This window comes from Cervus canadensis, chromosome 19, assembly GCF_019320065.1.
Source record: "Cervus canadensis isolate Bull #8, Minnesota chromosome 19, ASM1932006v1, whole genome shotgun sequence".
Taxonomy (NCBI): domain Eukaryota; kingdom Metazoa; phylum Chordata; class Mammalia; order Artiodactyla; family Cervidae; genus Cervus; species Cervus canadensis.
The window spans coordinates 16,311,579-16,330,487 of NC_057404.1; the positions used below are offsets into that span (position 1 = coordinate 16,311,579).

General features: G+C 37.9%; 1 non-coding gene across 1 annotated transcript; it reads right to left on the minus strand.

The window, feature by feature from the left end:
- Positions 1 to 2,187: 2,187 nt before the first annotated feature.
- On the minus strand, positions 2,188 to 2,321 carry LOC122422412. The gene has a single exon (XR_006263818.1). It is a non-coding gene; the product is annotated as a small nucleolar RNA SNORA70 (small nucleolar RNA).
- Between the last annotated feature and the right edge of the window lie 16,588 nt (positions 2,322 to 18,909).

An 18,909-nucleotide genomic window follows, 5' to 3' on the forward strand; every position in this document is an offset into this window, starting at 1 on the left:
AAAACCCACTGAAATGTTGTGAAGTAATTAGCCTCCAACTAATAAAAAAATTAAAAAGCAAAAAAAAAAAAATACTTAATGGTTTATAAAATTGTATTTCATTCATTCTTAAGTTAAAAACTGGTGACACGAAGAGAATATCATATACAGTCTGATTTTTCTGGAAATGTATACATGTAAACATGCATAAGAAAAGAGAAGAGTTATTTGCCCTAAAACATCATTATTGGTAACCTGGAGGAGCTACTTGATTTTTTTCCATTTATTGTCTTTTCTGGATATTTGCATTTTCTCAATATTTGGTAATAAACTATAGTTACATTTATAATAAAGAAATAAAAAGGAGCAACCTTTATTATCAAATATCTGAGTGGTCAAAATGAAACAATCTGTAAACAATTCCACTGAGATGCAATTTTTATTGACCCTTAACTTTAATTCCTAAACTAGCAGATTACGGGGCTTCCCAGGTCCTGCTAGTTATAAAGAACCTGCCCACCAGTGCAGGAGACAAGAGACACGAATTTGAACCCTGGGTTTGGAAGATCTCCTAGAGGAGGGCATAGAAACTCAAAAGTATTCTTGCCTGGAGAATCCCAAGGACAAAGGAGCCTGGTGGGCTACAGTCCACAGGGTCGCAAAGAGTCAGACACTATTGAAGGGACTTAGTACGCAGCAGGTTTATATTTTAATTTATGCCCTCTGTCTTCAGATTTAGGCTAAGTTTTCTTGTAACAAAATTTTGAACTGTATTCCCTAGGAAACGTATACTGAAGAAAGATAATTTAAGACTGAGAAAACATTTGGGAAATCCAAGGATTTTTTGCTTCCATAGTGAATAGAAAATTTTCTTCAGTGTACCAACACTGAATCAGAATTCACTTCAGGCTACATCAATCTATGCTGCAGTTTGATTGTTAGATGGGACTCTTTTATTGATTCATATTGCTTGAAGCCACTAAAAACCATAGGCTGCCAAATGTTTTGGTAGAGATCACATTTGAGAGGTGGAGTCTTAGTTCAGAGGATAAAAAGCAGTTTTGACTTGGGAATTTTGTTTTCTTTTCTTTGCTTAAAGCAAACACTATAAGATCTGCTAATGGATATGATTTATTGATTAAGTGTTAAGAAGTAGTCATTTTGTCTTCTTTTATAGATTTTGTAGCGATTTTTTTTACTTTAATTTTCATCAGCTTCCTTTCAAAATATTAGGAGTCAGGAGGGATATTTTTTGCTCAGTTTTCCCTAACTAGGTCCATCAATGATTAGGCTGGTTTCTAATAGGAAAGAATTGTTGGCTAAAACCATTTATCAGCCCAGTATATTATTTTTGTTATCTTACATGATTTTCTATATCTTACTTTATTAACTATCATATTTTTGCCACATCTATGGTTGTGTGAGTTTTCCTGTAATAAAATAACCATGTCCTAATCTATATTATGTTACAATGTGTTAGTACAATATTTCATATAAAGAGTATAAACTTCATTTATTGCACATTGACTATGTCAGGACTACTATGGGCAAGAGTCTGCTTGTGTTTATTCTTTCTGTAATTCCATGGATAATTTTCACACACATCTCTATGGGAGTATTTAAGCCATTCAATATTGATAATCACTGCAGTATTCTGATCCAGTAAATAAAATTCACTAAAGATATTTTTAGTTTAAAATGGCATTTGTAAATTACTATATACATTATATATTACTATGATTCTTCCAATTAATTGAATAGTTAAACATGCTTTTTTTTTTTTTTTTTTTGATAAGAAGTAGGACTTGTTGGTGAGCATGATCAATGAGGGGCCGGAGCTGACCATCTCATGAGTATAGGGCCTGCCATTTGTTCAGGGAACCACAATTAGGGATGTACTTGACCCCACAGCCATCTGGGATGAGCAGCTTTTCTGCCACCATGTTTTCAAATTCATCCTTATTAAACTTAGTAAATCCCCACTTCTTAGAGATGTGCACCTTCTGACTGCTAGGGAACTTGAGCTTGGCCCTGCTAGAAGGCCTCAATCACATGTCCCTTGTTCTGCAGCTTGGTGTTGATGGACATTATGACTTGGTCGATGTGGACCCTGGCCACTGTGCTCTGGGGCTTTCCAAAGGCATGGTGAATACCTGTTTGGAGCCTGGACTGGGGACAGCAGGCCAGTCAAGAATGCCCACTAGAAAGAGTTGTCTTTAAGATACTGTAGGGCAAACTGTACAGGCAACAGTTGCATACACTACCTAGGAGGCTGCTGTTTATAGCTATTGCACCCTGGGCCCCCAAGGGGAAGAGAGCATGGTTGGCTTAATTGGCTGCAAATAAATATGCTTTTTATATCAGCAGTTATTTTAAAGTGGCTGCTTGTGAAGTGACTCTTATAGGGGATTCTGTACTGGTCATATTTTAAGTAAACAGAAAATAATCCAGCAATTCCAAAGTTGACACTCAGCAAAAATATTCAGAATTTAAAAAAACAACCTGTCAATTTTGACCACATCATTGACCCTCATCAAAACACAAAATGCTTCATGTAACAGAATTAGTCATTAAAGTGTTCACTACTCTAAAATTGAGAGAAGAGTAAGTGGTTCCATGAGAAAATACACAGAATTATAAAATGCTTATGATTTTATTATCTTCACCTCTGATATAAAGCAAAAAGAAATCAAAGATAACAAAAGACAATTTTGTTCCTCATAAAATGTGACATATTCATGCATTTATCACTAATATTTCAGGATTGGATGAGATACTATCTTGCTCAAAGTTTTAGTGACTGAGGAAATGTCAACATGGCTGCCACGCTGTGAGACAGACTTGCTATTAATTCTGATGTATTATATTGTGGGGATAAACTGGAGATAAGTCTGACGGGCTAATTAAAACTTTATTCTGTATAAAAGTAAAAAAATAAAAGAGAGTCACTCTTTCATGTTGTTTTCTGACAGTGTGTAGATTACTTCAGACACTAACTTAATCCAACATATGTATATTTTTTTCAGTGCAACTCAAGAGGAAGACAAAAATTTGCTTTGAATATGACACTTATACTGCCAGTCCTTGATTTAGATATGCAGAGGTAGCAAGACATGTTAGCTGAAAGGAGAGATCCAGCACATTTCTAAACATGATGTCCCATTTATGTTCAAGATGACATGGATGGAATCAATTAGGATAAACAAGTGAGTTCCAAGACAGACTTTTAAGAAAGTTGCAGAGTTGCTTAGTAACCTGATGTTATACTTCATTTCCCAACAGAGCAGTAAGGCTGTCAGAGTAGGTAATGGAATACTCAGGAATGAATCAAGTCTCATGTGCTCTGTCAAGATTATACTCATTTTTAATATGTTAGACCCCCTCCCACTGTCAGAAGTTGTATATATATATATATATGCTCAGTAAAACATATAGTAGGACAGTGATCAGGGAATATGACATCAAGTTGTGCTTTGACATAAAAATCTTGTTTATTTTCTTTACATACATTGTATTGCTGTAAATCACTGAGCCACATATCTACCAGTACTCTAGGGAAATGTCCATTCAAGTTTTTCATCCTGCAGGTCTGCTTGCTGTCTTCTTGGGTCCTCTCTGGAAGCACTTACTGCTGTTTGCACCTCCAAGACTCTGCATTTGAGGATTCACACAAGGAATCACAAGAAGTGTTGTTTTTCCTTCACATCGTCCAGACAGCAATATATCCACTCATGAAAACTATATTCTTCCAGAGAAACTATACTTATTGAACACTTCAAATAATTTTAAAATCATCTCTGCAGATAAAACCAGACTGATGCATATACATAAACTAAACTGTAAATATAACGTAACAAAGTATTATTCATGTTAATGAAACATTTGAACTTAAGTCCTCTAATAGGTCCTCTGAACTGAACAGAAACACTTAATTGTTCATTTCAATTTGTCAGGATATGAAAATGCCAGAGCCCCTTTCCTGAATTGCAATCATTGGGATTTGAGAGTTCACAAGAAAGAGAAAAAAAAGGAAGGTAGAGATGCATTAAATGATTACCTTCATTAGTAAGAACTCTTATGACAAGTTTTGATTTTCAAGTTAAAGATCTAAAGAGAAGAAAATCCCCTATTATATCCTCTTCAAAGTTAGCTGACACATAATCATTAAATTATTAATTCTTGTATCATCTTTGTGAGATATATTGGGAACAATAACTTTTCTCATTTTTATAGGTAGATTTCATAAATTTTTTGTTAATAGGCTGGGATGTGGCTGAATCTTAGGGAAATCATAAAAAAATACAGGTAATTTGCTTTGGAATATTTTATCAATAGATATTACAGCCAATTAGCTGTTAATAACCATGAATATGATTAGTAAAAAAATTAAAAAATAAGTAAATAAAGCAACTCTATTGATTTTTTATGCAACATCCCTAACTGTGTTTGGGCCCATTTCTAACAGTTCCCACTAAATATGTTTTAGGACTAGAAATGGTACAGTAATATTGCTTTCATCAGGACACATGGAATGAGCCTACAGATCATTCCTCCTGAAATAGAGAAAAGCAAATATTGTATATTAGCACATATTTGTGGAATCTAGAAAAATGGTACAGATGAACCTATTTGCAGGGAAGGAATAGAGACACAGATGAAGAGAATGGACAAGTGGAGACAGGGTGGAGGGGTTTGAGATGAGCTGGGAGACTGGTCTTGACCTGTGTGCACTATCATGAGTAAAACAGATAGTTAGTGGCAACATGGAGATAAAGAGGTGAACAATTAAGACTGAAGTTATTGATTCTGATTGATATTATACTCTCTAAGAGTGATTTAAAATCTTATCATAGTATTATAGAGTCTACCGGAAGACTCTGCAACTAGCTAGTAATTCATGTATGGTGGCTATTCCAAGTATTTGGTTTGACTATTCTGACCCCAGAGAACATAGTCATGTAATCTGCAAAACCAGAATGAGGAGAAGTCTCCTAAATTGGCAGGTGGATTGTTTACCACTGTGCCACCTAGGAAGCCCACTTTTTTGCTAGCTAGACACTATGCTAATTATTTCTTCAAATTCTGCTCATGGATCTGAGATTTAGAAGTCATTGTCATTGACAGATGAGAATACAATAGCTTATTAAAATCAAGTTCGTATCATTTAAGTGTCAGAGTGGGGTTTTGAGTATCAATGTCAGATATGAAATAACACAGATATCTGTGATGAAAATGTCCTAGTTTTGTTCTTTCATTGGAAATGTCACATTAGGAAAGCCTCCCTCCCCCACCCCAGCTTTGTACCTATATTAACAATGCCTTTTTCTTTCCTTTATCCCACCCCCCACCCTCAGAGAAGCAGTGTGACACTAGACAAAGACCATGCACATTTTGCTTTCAGACAAATAAGAGTGGCAATTCTCTCTCCATAAGCACTACTGAGGACTTAGGAGTGTTAATGTCCCTGCTTTGTAAAATGGGGTTGAAAATGTTTGAATACTTTATATGGAGACTGAAAATAATCCATGTGATGGTTACAGTATGAGGCACACTGTAAATGCAATAGATATAGCATTGATGAAAACTTCTAATGCTGTCTACATGCTGAACAATCCAACACAAATTCCACTTCTGTGGAAATCCCTTGCACATGTTTTAGTTCATGATGGAAGAATCAGAGGAAGAAAGAGACAGTGTATTCCCAAAGAAGTTTGGATAAAAATAATTAACTTCCAGAGACATGGAAATGTATGTACTCTAAGATGTAGAATTAAAACCTCTAATCTCTGAAATAGACAGCATATTAAAAAGCAGAGACATTACTTTGCCAACAAAGGTCTGTCTAGTCAAGACTATGGTTTTTCCAATGGTCATGTATGGATGTGAGAGTTGGACTCTAAAGAAGGCTGAGCACCGAAGAATTGATGCTTTTGAACTGTGGTGTTGGAGAAGACTCTTGAGAGTCCCTTGGACTGCAAGGAGATCCAACCAGTCCATACTGAAGGAGGTCAGTCCTGGGTGTTCATTGGAGGGACTGATGTTGAAGATGAAACTCCAATACTTTGGCCACCTCACGCGAAGAGCTGACTCATTTGAGAAGACCCTGATGCTGGGAAAGATTGAGGGCAGGAGGTGCAGGGGACGACAGAGGATGAGATGGTTGGATGGCATCACCCACTCGATGGACATGGGTTTGGGTGGACTCTGGGAGGTGGTGATGGACAGGGAGGCCTGGTGTGAGGCGGTTCCTGGGGTCGCAAAGAGTTGGACACGACTGAGCGACTGACCTGAAACCGAACTGAATCTCTGAAAAAAGATTATAAAAGGCCAGTATGATTGGACTTCTTGTTATTGTTATTGTTGTTCAAGGGGACCGTCCTGACTCAGGGATGGAACCTGTGTCTCTGGCATCTCCTGCGTTGGCAGGTGGGTGCATTACCACGAGCCCCATCTGAGAAGCCCAGTGAGATCTCTGCCTCTTGTTTGACTGTATGCTCAGCCAATCAGTCGTGTCAGACTCTTCGTGAAACCATGCACCCTAACCCATCAGGCTCTTCTGTCCATGGGATTTCCAGGCAAGAATGCTGGAGTGGGTTGCCATTTCCTTCTCCATGTAATCTTCCCAACCCAGGGACCAAACCTGAGTTTCCTGCATCTCCCGCATTGGGAGGCAGATTCTTTATCACGGAACCACTTGGGAAGCCCTGAGCTGAGACAAAGTCAACCTGTAGGTGGCAGGTGACCACAAACGACGGTGTGTTTTCTCTCACTAGTTGCATAACACTGCTGGGTCTTCAAATTGAACAATTCTAGTTACTTATTTACTCATTTTTTTGTAAGTCTATTTATCAAAAACTGGTTCAATTCTTTAGAACTTATGACTCAGAAAATCACGTGTGCACTCCTCATGACAGGGCACTCATGCATTTCCAGATGGATAAATGGTGCTTTTTTGATCTGCTTTATAAGATCAACTAATGGAGAGATTTCTCCTCATTCTGGTTTTGCAGATTACATGACTATGTTCTCTGGGTCCAGAATGGTCAAACCAAATACTTGGAATAGCCATCATACATGAATTACTAGCTAGTTGCAGAGTCTTCTGATAGACTCTATAACACTATGATACGATTTTAAATCACTCTTAGAGACTATAATATCATCAGAATCAATAACTTCTAGCCTGTTGGGCCACTATGATCCTGATTCATTTTGGGCAGCAGCAAATACTTCAATATTAATACATTCTTTGATACTCAAAGGAAAATAAAAATAAGCTCACTATTAAACATTATTTTATGTCTCTTGATTTTTATGGGTGATTTTTTTTTCTTTATTTTTAAGGAAGATCATAACATGAAGCCGTGTGTGAAACCCTGGAGCTGGTGTATTAGGCTAATAACATAAATATTATGGGGTTTCCCTGATGACTCAGTGATAAAGAATCCACCTGCCAAGCTGAAGACACAGGTTAGTTCCCTGGGTTGGGCAGATCCCCTGGAGAAGCAAACGGCAACCCATTCCAGTATACTTGCCTGGGAAATCCTATGGACAGAGGAGTTCATGGGGTTGCAGAGTCAGATAGGACTTGGTGACTAGACAACAACAATGCAGATTATGCAGTTTGACCTGCTAAGTGAGGTGGCACAAGCCAGAAGCAGGAGGAAGGGTCGAGGTGGGATGGGGATGCAGCATGTAACCCCCTGAGTGTTAGAAGGAGTGCCCACTGTGGGCAAGAGAAAATCCTGGAGCCTGTTTTGACTGAATCACAAATCGCCAGTTTTCTCTAGGATTTTGCCATGTAATGCTTCACCAAGGAGAACACCATTTTTTGAGTTGCTGCCTAGGCATGTTACAGTTTGACAACTCTGCTCACACCCAGAGTGTGGACATTTAGATAAAGATCTGAGTTTAGGATTCTTCTACAATTTCCTAGTTTGCTTTTCCTGGGGCATCACATAAAATGACCACTCGGGGTTGAATCCCCCAAATATGAGTAACCTCGACCCCAGCCACCTTATAAGTAATAGGTGGGTGATCTCTGTTTCCTGCTGGCCGATGATCTCAGACAGAGCACTGCCCTTCCCAGGTTCATCACACCTCCCTTTCTGGAAAGTGATGCATTTGTGACTTTACTTTCAATCAAAACAGGCCCCAGGATTTTTCTCTTCCTCAAAGTGGGCACTCCATCTAATGCTCAGGGGGTTACATGCTGCATCCCCACCCCCACCTCGACCCTTCCTCCTGCTTCTGGCTTGTCCCACCTCACATAGTAGGGCAAACTGCAACCAGCTAGTAATTCATGGATGATGGCTATTCCAAGTATTTGGTTTGACCATTCTGGACCCAGAGAACATAGTCATGTAATCTGCAAAACCAGACTGAAGAGAAATCTCTCCATTAGTTGATCTTATAAAGCAGATCAAAAAAGCACCATTTATCCATCTGGAAATGCATGAGTGCCCTGTCATGAGGGGTGCACACGTGATTTTCTGAGTCATAAGTTCTAAAGAATGGAACCAGTTTTTGATAAATAGACTTACAAACAAATGAGTAAATAAGTAACTAGAATTGTTCAATTTGAAGACCCAGCAGTGTTATTCAACTAGTGAGAGAAAACAAGCCATCGTATGCAGTCACCTGCCGCCTACAGGTTGACTTTGTCTCAGCTCAGGGCTTCCCAAGTGGTTCCGTGATAAAGAATCTGCCTCCCAATGCGGAAGATGCAGGAAACCCAGGTTTGGTCCCTGGGTTGGGAAGATTACATGGAGAAGGAAATGGCAACCCACTCCAGCATTCTTGCCTGGAAATCCCATGGACAGAAGAGCCTGATAGGTTAGAGTCCACGGTTTCAGGAAGAGTCTGACACGACTGAGTGGGTGAGCACACAAGCAAGAGGCGGAGATCTCACTGGGCTTCTCAGGTGGGGCTCGTGGTAATGCACCCACCTGCCAACGCAGGAGATGCAAGGGACACAGGTTCCATCCCCGAGTCAGGAAGGTCCCCCGGAACAACAACAACAATAAAAAGAAGTCCAATCATACTGGCCTTTTATAATCTTTTTTCAGAGATTCAGTTCGGTTTCAGGTCAGTCGCTCAGTCGTGTCCAACTCTTTGCGACCCCAGGAACCGCCTCACACCAGGCCTCCCTGTCCATCACCACCTCCCAGAGTCCACCCAAACCCATGTCCATCGAGTGGGTGATGCCATCCAACCATCTCATCCTCTGTCGTCCCCTGCACCTCCTGCCCTCAATCTTTCCCAGCATCAGGGTCTTCTCAAATGAGTCAGCTCTTCGCGTGAGGTGGCCAAAGTATTGGAGTTTCATCTTCAACATCAGTCCCTCCAATGAACACCCAGGACTGACCTCCTTCAGTATGGACTGGTTGGATCTCCTTGCAGTCCAAGGGACTCTCAAGAGTCTTCTCCAACACCACAGTTCAAAAGCATCAATTCTTCGGTGCTCAGCCTTCTTTAGAGTCCAACTCTCACATCCATACATGACCATTGGAAAAACCATAGTCTTGACTAGACAGACCTTTGTTGGCAAAGTAATGTCTCTGCTTTTTAATATGCTGTCTATTTCAGAGATTAGAGGTTTTAATTCTACATCTTAGAGTACATACATTTCCATGTCTCTGGAAGTTAATTACTTTTATCCAAACTTCTTCTTTGGGAATACACTGTCTCTTTCTTCCTCTGATTCTTCTTCTTCCATCATGAACTAAAACATGTGCAAGGGATTTCCACAGAAGTGGAATTTGTGTTGGATTGTTCAGCATGTAGACAGCATTAGAAGTTTTCATCAATGCTATATCTATTGCATTTACAGTGTGCCTCATACTGTAACCATCACATGGATTATTTTCAGTCTCCATATAAAGTATTCAAACATTTTCAACCCCATTTTACAAAGCAGGGACATTAACACTCCTAAGTCCTCAGTAGTGCTTATGGAGAGAGAATTGCCACTCTTATTTGTCTGAAAGCAAAATGTGCATGGTCTTTGTCTAGTGTCACACTGCTTCTCTGAGGGTGGGGGGTGGGCTAAAGGAAAGATAAAGGCATTGCTAATATAGGTACAAAGCTGGGGTGGGGGAGGGAGGCTTTCCTAATGTGTGACATTTCCAATGAAAGAACAAAACTAGGACATTTCCATCACAGATATCTGTGTTATTTCATATCTGACATTGATACTCAAAACCCCACTCTGACACTTAAATGATATGAACTTGATTTAATAAGCTATTGTTTTCTCATCTGTCAATGACAATGACTTCTAAATCTCAGATCCATGGGGAGAATTTGAAGAAATAATTAGCATAGTGTCTAGCTAGCAAAAAAGTGGGCTTCCTAGGTTGCACAGTGGTAAACAACCCACCAGCCAATGCAAGAGATGAAGGAGATGCAGGTTCAATTCCTGGGTCAGGAAGATCCCCTGGAAAAAGGAATGGCTACCTAATCCAGTGTTCTTGCCTGGATAATTCCATGGACAGAGGAGCCTGGAGGACTAAAGTCCATGGGTTTGCAAAGAATCAGACATGATTGAGTAACTAACACTAACAAAATAAATGTTTGTCTGCATATATGATTATAAAATAGAGATGTGCCTATTCATAATGCAAAATAAAGAAAATAGTCTCAGTAACTATTTTAACATAAATTTCTCATATCTGAACCCACAGAGGAATAATGTACATAGAAAATTATATCCTAATGTATTAGAAAAACAGCTGCACAACAGGAAAAAGAATTAGTTATTAATGTGAGAACAGACTAGAAGGTGAACAGAGGAAAAGAAGAGCAATTCTATCAGCCTTGAATTTTGGCAAATACGATAGGCTACATTGCCTAAGATAATTTTGAATTCGGGATTATCTAGAGGAGGTTATAGGAAAACAAAGTTGAGATGGGTTTTTGATAAATTTTGCTCAAATCATGATACACATTTTCTGTTAAAGTTTAATTTTTGATTATAAATTTATTAATTATGCTAAGCAAAAGAGAGGCATACTTGAGCTAAGCAATGATTTCATTCTCTGTGGTGTCATAAATCTCAAAAGGTGTCAAATATGGATATTTGATAATGACATGTAGGTTCTGTTCAGCCTGGTATTAATAAATATGTCTAATAATGTGATTCATATGTATTAACTTTGATTTGAATATAAGTATATAAATTGATACTTATTTTTAAAGTTTATAGCATCTGTTAATGCCAAAGAGAGAGTATCTGCACTGATTTCAGTCTTGTCTAAACATGTAAGTACATATTTATTTTTACTATTTCATATGCAAACTTTTGTAAATTCAAAGCTATATCTTGTCTTCTGATCTTGCAGGAAAAAATTGAATTTTTTATACCTCTTCCAAATTCTCATATTAAGAATCTTGAGAATGGGAATTCCTACAAATGTGCTATCCAAGTTTCTGTGTGTATTTGTGAGAGAAACAGGAAATGTTGGTTTTGCTTCTATCATCTCTCCTCTCTCCTTTTTCTCTTGCTCTCTCTCTCCCTCCATATTATGTGTGTTTATATGTAAGAACCTCACATGTCTTCTTATTTTAAAAGAAGACTTTAGCAGCTATGAAAATAGCTATATTGTTGTTTATTAAGAAAAATATAATATAAGTAAATACTAAAAATAAATGTAAAGTGTGCTATGCAAAGTGTGTTTGTATTTAGTCACTCAGTCATGTTTGACTCTTGGCCCCTGTGAACTGTAGCCTGCCGGGTTCCTCTGTCCATGAGATTCTCCACAGGCAAGAATACTGGAGTGGGTTGCCATTTCTTCCTGAAAGGGATCTTCCCGACCCAGAGATTGAACCCCAGTCTCCTGCATTGAAGGTAAGATTCCTTACTGTCTCACCACCAGGAAGTCCGCTATACAAAGTACCAAACACAATTGAAAAATGTGTAGATGGTGCCATTAGGATACTTATACTTTATTAACTTTGAAGTCTTCAATTAAGAAAGAAAATAAAATGTTTTAAGGCCGGAGCTGCAGAGAACCACTAGGTAGTAGATCTTGGCTTATAAAATGTTATTTAACTTAGTTACATCTCTGTGCTTTTAAAATTCAGTGCTGCACTATTTACAATAGCTAGAACATGGAAGCAACCTAGATGTCCATTGACAGATGAATGGATAAAGAAGTTTTGGTACATATACACAATGGAATGTTACTCAGCCATAAAAAGGAATGCATTTGAGTCAGTTCTGATGAGGTGGATGAACCTAGAACCTATTATACAGAGTAAAGTGAGTGAGAAAGAGAAAGATAAATATCGTATTCTAACACATATATACAGAATCTAGAAGAATGGTACTGAAGAACTTATTTACAGGGCAGCAGTGGAGAAAGAGACATAGAGAAGAGACTTATGGACATGGGGAGAGGCAGGGAGAGGGTGAGATAAATGGAAAGAGTAACATGGAAACTTACGTTACCATATGTAAAACTGATAGTCAACAGGAATTTGCTTGATGGGTCAGGAAACTCAAACAGGGACTCTGTATTAACCTAGAGGGTGGGATAGAGGGAGATGGGAGGAAGGCTCAAAAGGGAAGGGACATATGTATACCTATGGCTGATTCATGATGAGATTTGAAAGAAACAACAAAATTCTGTAAAGCAATTACCCTTCAATAAAAAAATAAACTAAAAAGAAAAAAAAATTCAGTGCTGCAAATTTATGATTGTAGCAAAACACAGAGCCATGAAAATATTGGCTTTGTCTATTCTAATCACTAATCATTGATGCGATTAACACATTGTAAGCAAAATATGAAATTTACATTGTTATAGATGATATTATATCTATAATGCTAATGCACTATGGATTAGCAATAGACCTGGTTGGTAATAGTTAGCTTAGGTCATTTTTTTTTTTAATAACACAGGATATCCTAGATAATTTTAATTTGACTTACTAGATTTTTGATATACCTAAAGCAATTCATCTTTTAGGCTTTAAAAGTAAATCTCCAAAGTTGTAGACTATTTATATTCCTTTTTATATTGGTAATGTAGTACCAGGTGGTGCAGTGGTAGAAGAATCTGCCTGCCAATGCAGGAGAAGCAGGAGATCCAAGTTTGATCCCTGGGTCAGGATGATCCCCTGCAGGAGGAAGTGGAAACCTACTCCAGTGTTCTTGCCTCTGGTGGTCTACAGTCTAGGGGATAGCAAAGAGACAGATATGACTGAACACAGCATAGCAAAAATACATATTTTAACCTATGTTTATTATAAATTTGTATAATTATAAGGGCTATGTGTGTGTTGCCACTAAGTATTAAGAATCTATTTCCTACTGTTTGATATCACACAGCTAATAAGTTAAGGGAATACTTTATATTCAGGACTTTTGACACTTTCAACTAAATACTGTTATTTACTGTAGCTACTCCTGAATTACAATTTGTTTTTGTTTACATGATGTAATTTATATATATATGTTATTCTTTTTTATATACTGTGATTTTATATAGACTACAAAATTTAAAATGCTATTAAAACAAAGTATCCTTAAAGTTTTCTGTTTTCTTTTCCACAGTATGTAGCATGTGTATAAAACATACAGAATGAGCAGGTATACCATGGTGGTCTTGCAGGTTTTGTTACAGACCATCACAATAAAGTGACTCACACAATTCTTTTATTTCTCAGTGCATATAAAAGTTATGTTTACACTACACCGTAAACATTAAGTGTGCAATAGAATTATGTTTAAGAAAATAATTGTCATCTTGTCTCATGCTCAGTATGTCTGACTCTTTGCAATCCCTTCAACTGTGGCCTACCAGGCTCCTCTGTCCATGGAATTTTCTAGGCAAGAATACTGGAATGGATTGCCACTTCCTTCTCCAGGGGATCTTCCTGACCCAGGGACTCAACTCCCATCTCCTGTGTCTCCTGTATTGGCAGACAGATTATTTACCACTGAGCCACCTGGGAGGCCCAAGGAAGCAATGCAAACACCTTAATTATAGATGTGGGCTAAGTTGCCTCAGTCTTGTCCGACTCTTTGTGATCCTATGGACTATAGCCTACCAGGCTTACTCTGTCCATGGGATTATCCAGGCAAGAATACTGGAGGGGGTTTCCATTTCCTTTTCCATTAAATAGATACTCATTGCTAAAAAAAACGCTAACAATTATTTGAGCATGAACATATGCACACGCATATTATCTGTGAAGCACAGCAGAAGTAGGCACAATAAAACAAAGTATGCCTGTATAAGGTTCTAATATGAATTTTGCTAAAAGTTAATCTACTTGTGGATTGTTGGTCCAAATCCTCGGGAGGAGTTTCCCAGTAGTAATGCAGAATGTCAACTGAATCAGGGACTTCTTTGTGGCCAGAAAATGAAGCTTCATTGTAGTTATTTACAGGTGTAAGTAAAAGAGATAACTTAATATTAGATCACCATTGCAAAGGGGCTTCCCTGGTGGCAGATGGTAAAGAATCTGCTTACAATGCGGGAAACCCGGGTTCCAACCCTGGGTCAGAAAGATGTCCTGGAGAAGGATATGGCAACACACTCCGGTATTCATGCCTGGAGAATTCCATGGACAGAGGAGCTTGGCAGGCTATAGTCCATGGGGTCGCAAAGAGTCGGACAAGACTGAGCGACTAACATGCACAGGCACGCACGCGTGTGAGCGCACACACACACACACACACACACACACACACACACACCCCTTTGTGAAACTTACCTGTCAAATTAGCAGTAACTTCCAGCAGTTGGAATATCATCAGAAATGCTTGTCATTCAGAGTCAGAGGTGGACAGGACTCTCTCTACACCCAAGTATGCCAGATCAGTCTTCTTCGTTACTGCTCTTTTTATTTCTATCACAGCATTTCACCTCTTCCCTCTCTCTCCCCGCTTCCTCCTCTCTTTTTCTGTTCACTCCTTTACTTCCCTCTATGCTTTATCTATCTTTTAAAATAGGAGTTAAATTCACATTTACTGAACAAATAAAAACAGACTCGTGAAATGTTTTACCAATAAGGATATTATTACATGGCAGATGCTTTTACTGTTCCAGAATTAGTAGTTTTGAATAAATTATTTACTTCTAAAATTATGTTGCCACAAAACTTCCTATTAGATCATCTGAGAGTGGTTCTGGGTAGATATCTTTATATATGGTTAAAGTAAACTTTAAAAGAAAATCTCAAAATAAATATTCATACCAATTTGATAAAATCAATAAATAAAATTACGGGTAAACCATTTGTTACTTTTTTTTCGTTAAAGTTAACTGAATAGAAAGAAAATTGTTTCTAACTGTAGTGTAACTTTTAAAATTTCAAAGTACACAATGTGAATAATTTGAGATGCAATATGTTTATCCCATTATACTTTCAATCATGTCTTAATTTCACTTATTGTAATTTTAGATTGTCTATCACTTCAGTATTTTCTACTTTTCAGAAATGTTAATAATTTTCTACTTCAACAGCCAGAAAAAATGATACTTGCAAAGTCAACCCATAGATGGCGCTCACCGTCAGTCAGTGAAAGTCGCTCAGTCGTGTCCACTCTGCGACCCCATGGACTGTATAGTCCATGGAATTCTCTAGGCCAGAACACTGGAGTGGGTAGCCTTCCCTTCTCCAGGGGATCTTCCCGATCCAGGGATCGCACCCAGGTCTCCCGCATTGCAGGCAGATTCTTTACAAGCTGAGCCACGAGGGAAGCCCGACCGTGCATCTGGTTAAACACTGTCAAGTCAGTTGAAAGATTAAGTTCTACGGAAATGGATTTAGTCAGCTTTTAGTGAGTGTCATAATAACCTCAGTGTAATGCATATCTTAAATGAGTAGTCGTAGAATGTGTTCTAAAACTCATCAAGTTTTATTGGAACCTGATAGGTTTTATTTCCAGTTGTACAGGTACAGTGAATCATAGGGAAAAGTGTAGGGAAAAAAAGTTCAATGAGGATTCAACCTTGAGTTTTCTGTTCATTGGGAGTCTCAATTAGGGATAAGGCACATATATAAGATTTATGTCATTCCCTTATAAGACCTAAGGTGACTTATACACTACCTATTAAAACAAATAACATCATTAAACAACATCATCAACAAACAAACAACATTAAAACAAACAATTAAAGTTTAACCATAGCTCTTAACAAAAGGGTAAAGATCAAAAAACTGACTTGCCTAAATTAGTCCATTGGAGAAAGATCAGTTAACATTATGAAATATTATTTTGAAGGAAAGAAATATGCTAATATGGTTAGTTAAAATTCAGGAAAGAATGTGGAATAGCAGATCAACAGAATCTTGGCAGAGGTTTCTAAATGCCCTTGTGCTATTACCCCTGCTCTAGGCATGATTCACTGCTAGCCTATAATATATATATGAAGCAAATAGATGTCAACTGTCTTTCAAACAATACTTATTTAAAAATTGTAGTGTGATTTTGCACAAAACTTTACCTGTTTCTTGCTGTAAAATGTGATATGTGATAATCTGTAACTTTGTATCCTAGTTAATTACTATTATATTCTTGATATTTTTTCTCTGGCAAAATCTTTATAGATTTAGCATGATTTTGCATACCGGGGGACTTGGACTTGCCCTGTATTTATAACTGATGCTGAAAGTTACAGTCTCTCATATGAACCTTAAAGCTGGCAAATTGTAGAAAGGACTATATTCTTTAGTCTGGGGTGCCGAAACTAATGTTGTTTTTGTATTTTTTGTAATTAACTGACAAAAGTCTACATGTTAATTTTCAGGAAATGTGGTGAGTATGGTCTTGAATTAGCTAAACCAATTTCCATCATGTCTCTCTCATTTGACTGGACAGAAATAGCCTGGGACTAAAATGCTACTCACACAGTTGAGTTAAATTCACTCAGCCTGACTACTAGGCACTGCAAGATCAACTATTCTTTCTATAGCTCTAATTGGTACTTGGATTAACTAATTGCTCCACCAGGTTGAATATTTACAAAGTGGGTTGGTTTCACTCACCCAGCTTCTCTTTAGTGTTCATTGTAATATTATCATATTAAGGTACCATTTCATTATTGTCAGGAGACAAATCCTATACACAAAAAGTTACCAAAACTCACCCATTGGTTAACTTGTTTAATTCTCAGATGAGTTTTGCATTGGTTCTTAAAGTTTCCTATAATGGAATTTGTATTTTCCTAACATCATTGAGCATCTTATCAGAGGCTAAAGGAAAAAAAATAAAGGTGAATAAGGTCAAATTAGAGGATACCTCAATATGAGGTACAGACTTCTGTCACTGGAAGTATAAATTATCAATGATTGTGGAATAAATAATGTTATCTTAGAGTTAATAAGCAACTATCGTATTTGAACAATAGTATGCAAGAAGATTGGTGATATACAAAAATGTGCACAAATAGTAAAGGATTGTGAGATATACTGGAAGATACATGCTGTCATTTCATGTAATCTCTGAGTTAAGAAATGAACCTGTAGCACTTTCATTGTAAAAGTTAGTACTATCCAGAGCATTATGTGTAATAAAGAGTTAAATGTAAAAATTACAGAGATAGCACTTAAGACAGACCTCTTTATTGGGGTCAAAGGATGCTCAGAAGAGATGAAGGAGTAAGCACCATTGAGGAAATTTTGTTTCGTCTTGTGGGGTGAAGGTCTAGGGTGATTGCCCTAAACTGAACTTACTTATCCTGAAAGAGTGTTTCATATGGGGTTTAGGAAAAAAGAGAAGAAAAGAATTTTCCACCAAAAGAGAAATGAAAAGGAACAAAGCAACAGTGAAAAAGCTTGTTTTACAGTAAGTACCATCGAGGTTGGGTTGAGAGGCTGGCAAGGAGTTAATGAAGTTGAGGAAACAGCGAATATCCCATCCCTTTAGACAGGCTTCAACAGTACGTGAACCGTGAACTTTCAGATGTTCAAGCTGGATTTAGAAAAGGCAGAGGAACCAGAGATCAAATTGCCAACATTTGTTGGAGCTTCGAAAAAGCAAGAGTTCCAGAAACAGCTATTTCTGCTTTATTGACTATGCCAAAACCTTTGACTGTGTGAGTCACAACAAATGGTGGAAAATTAAAAAAAGAAATGGGAATACCAGACCACCTGACCTGCTTCCTGAGAAATTTGTACACAGGTCAAGAAGCAACAGTTAGAACTGGAAATGAAACAACCAACTGATTCTAAATCAGGAAAGGATTATGTCAAGGCTGTATTTTGTCACCCTGCTTATTTAACTTATATGCAGAGTACATCATGAGCAATGCTGGGTTGGATGAAGCACAAGCTGGAATCAAGATTGCTGGGAGAAATATAAATAACCTCAGATATGCAGATGACACCACCCTTACGGCAGAAAGTGAAGAAGAACTAGAGGGCCTCTGATGAAAGTGAAAGAGGAGAGTGAAAAGTTGGCTTAAAGATCAACATTCAGAAAACTAAGATCATGGCAACCAGTCCCATCACTTCATGGCAAATAGATGGGGAAACAATGGAAACAGTGGCTGACTTTATTGGGGGGTGGGAGGAGCTTCAAAATCACTGCAGATGGTGACTGAAGCCATGAAATTAAAAGACACTTGCTCCTTAGAAGAAAAGCTATGACCAACTTAGATAGCATATTAAAAAGCAAAGACATTACTTTGCCAACAAATGTCCATCTAGTCAAAGCTATGGTTTTTCCAATAGTCATGTAGGGATGTGAGAATTGGACCATAAGAAAGCTGTGCATCAAATAATTGATGCTTTTGAATTGTGGTGTTGGAGAAGACTCTTGAGAGTCCCTTGGACTGCAAGGAGATCCAACCAGCCAATCCTAAAGGAAATCAGTCCTAAATATTCATTGGAAAGACTGATGCTGAAGCTAAAACTCCAATACTTTGGCCACCTGATGCAAAGAACTGACTCATTCGAAATTCACCCAGATTCTGG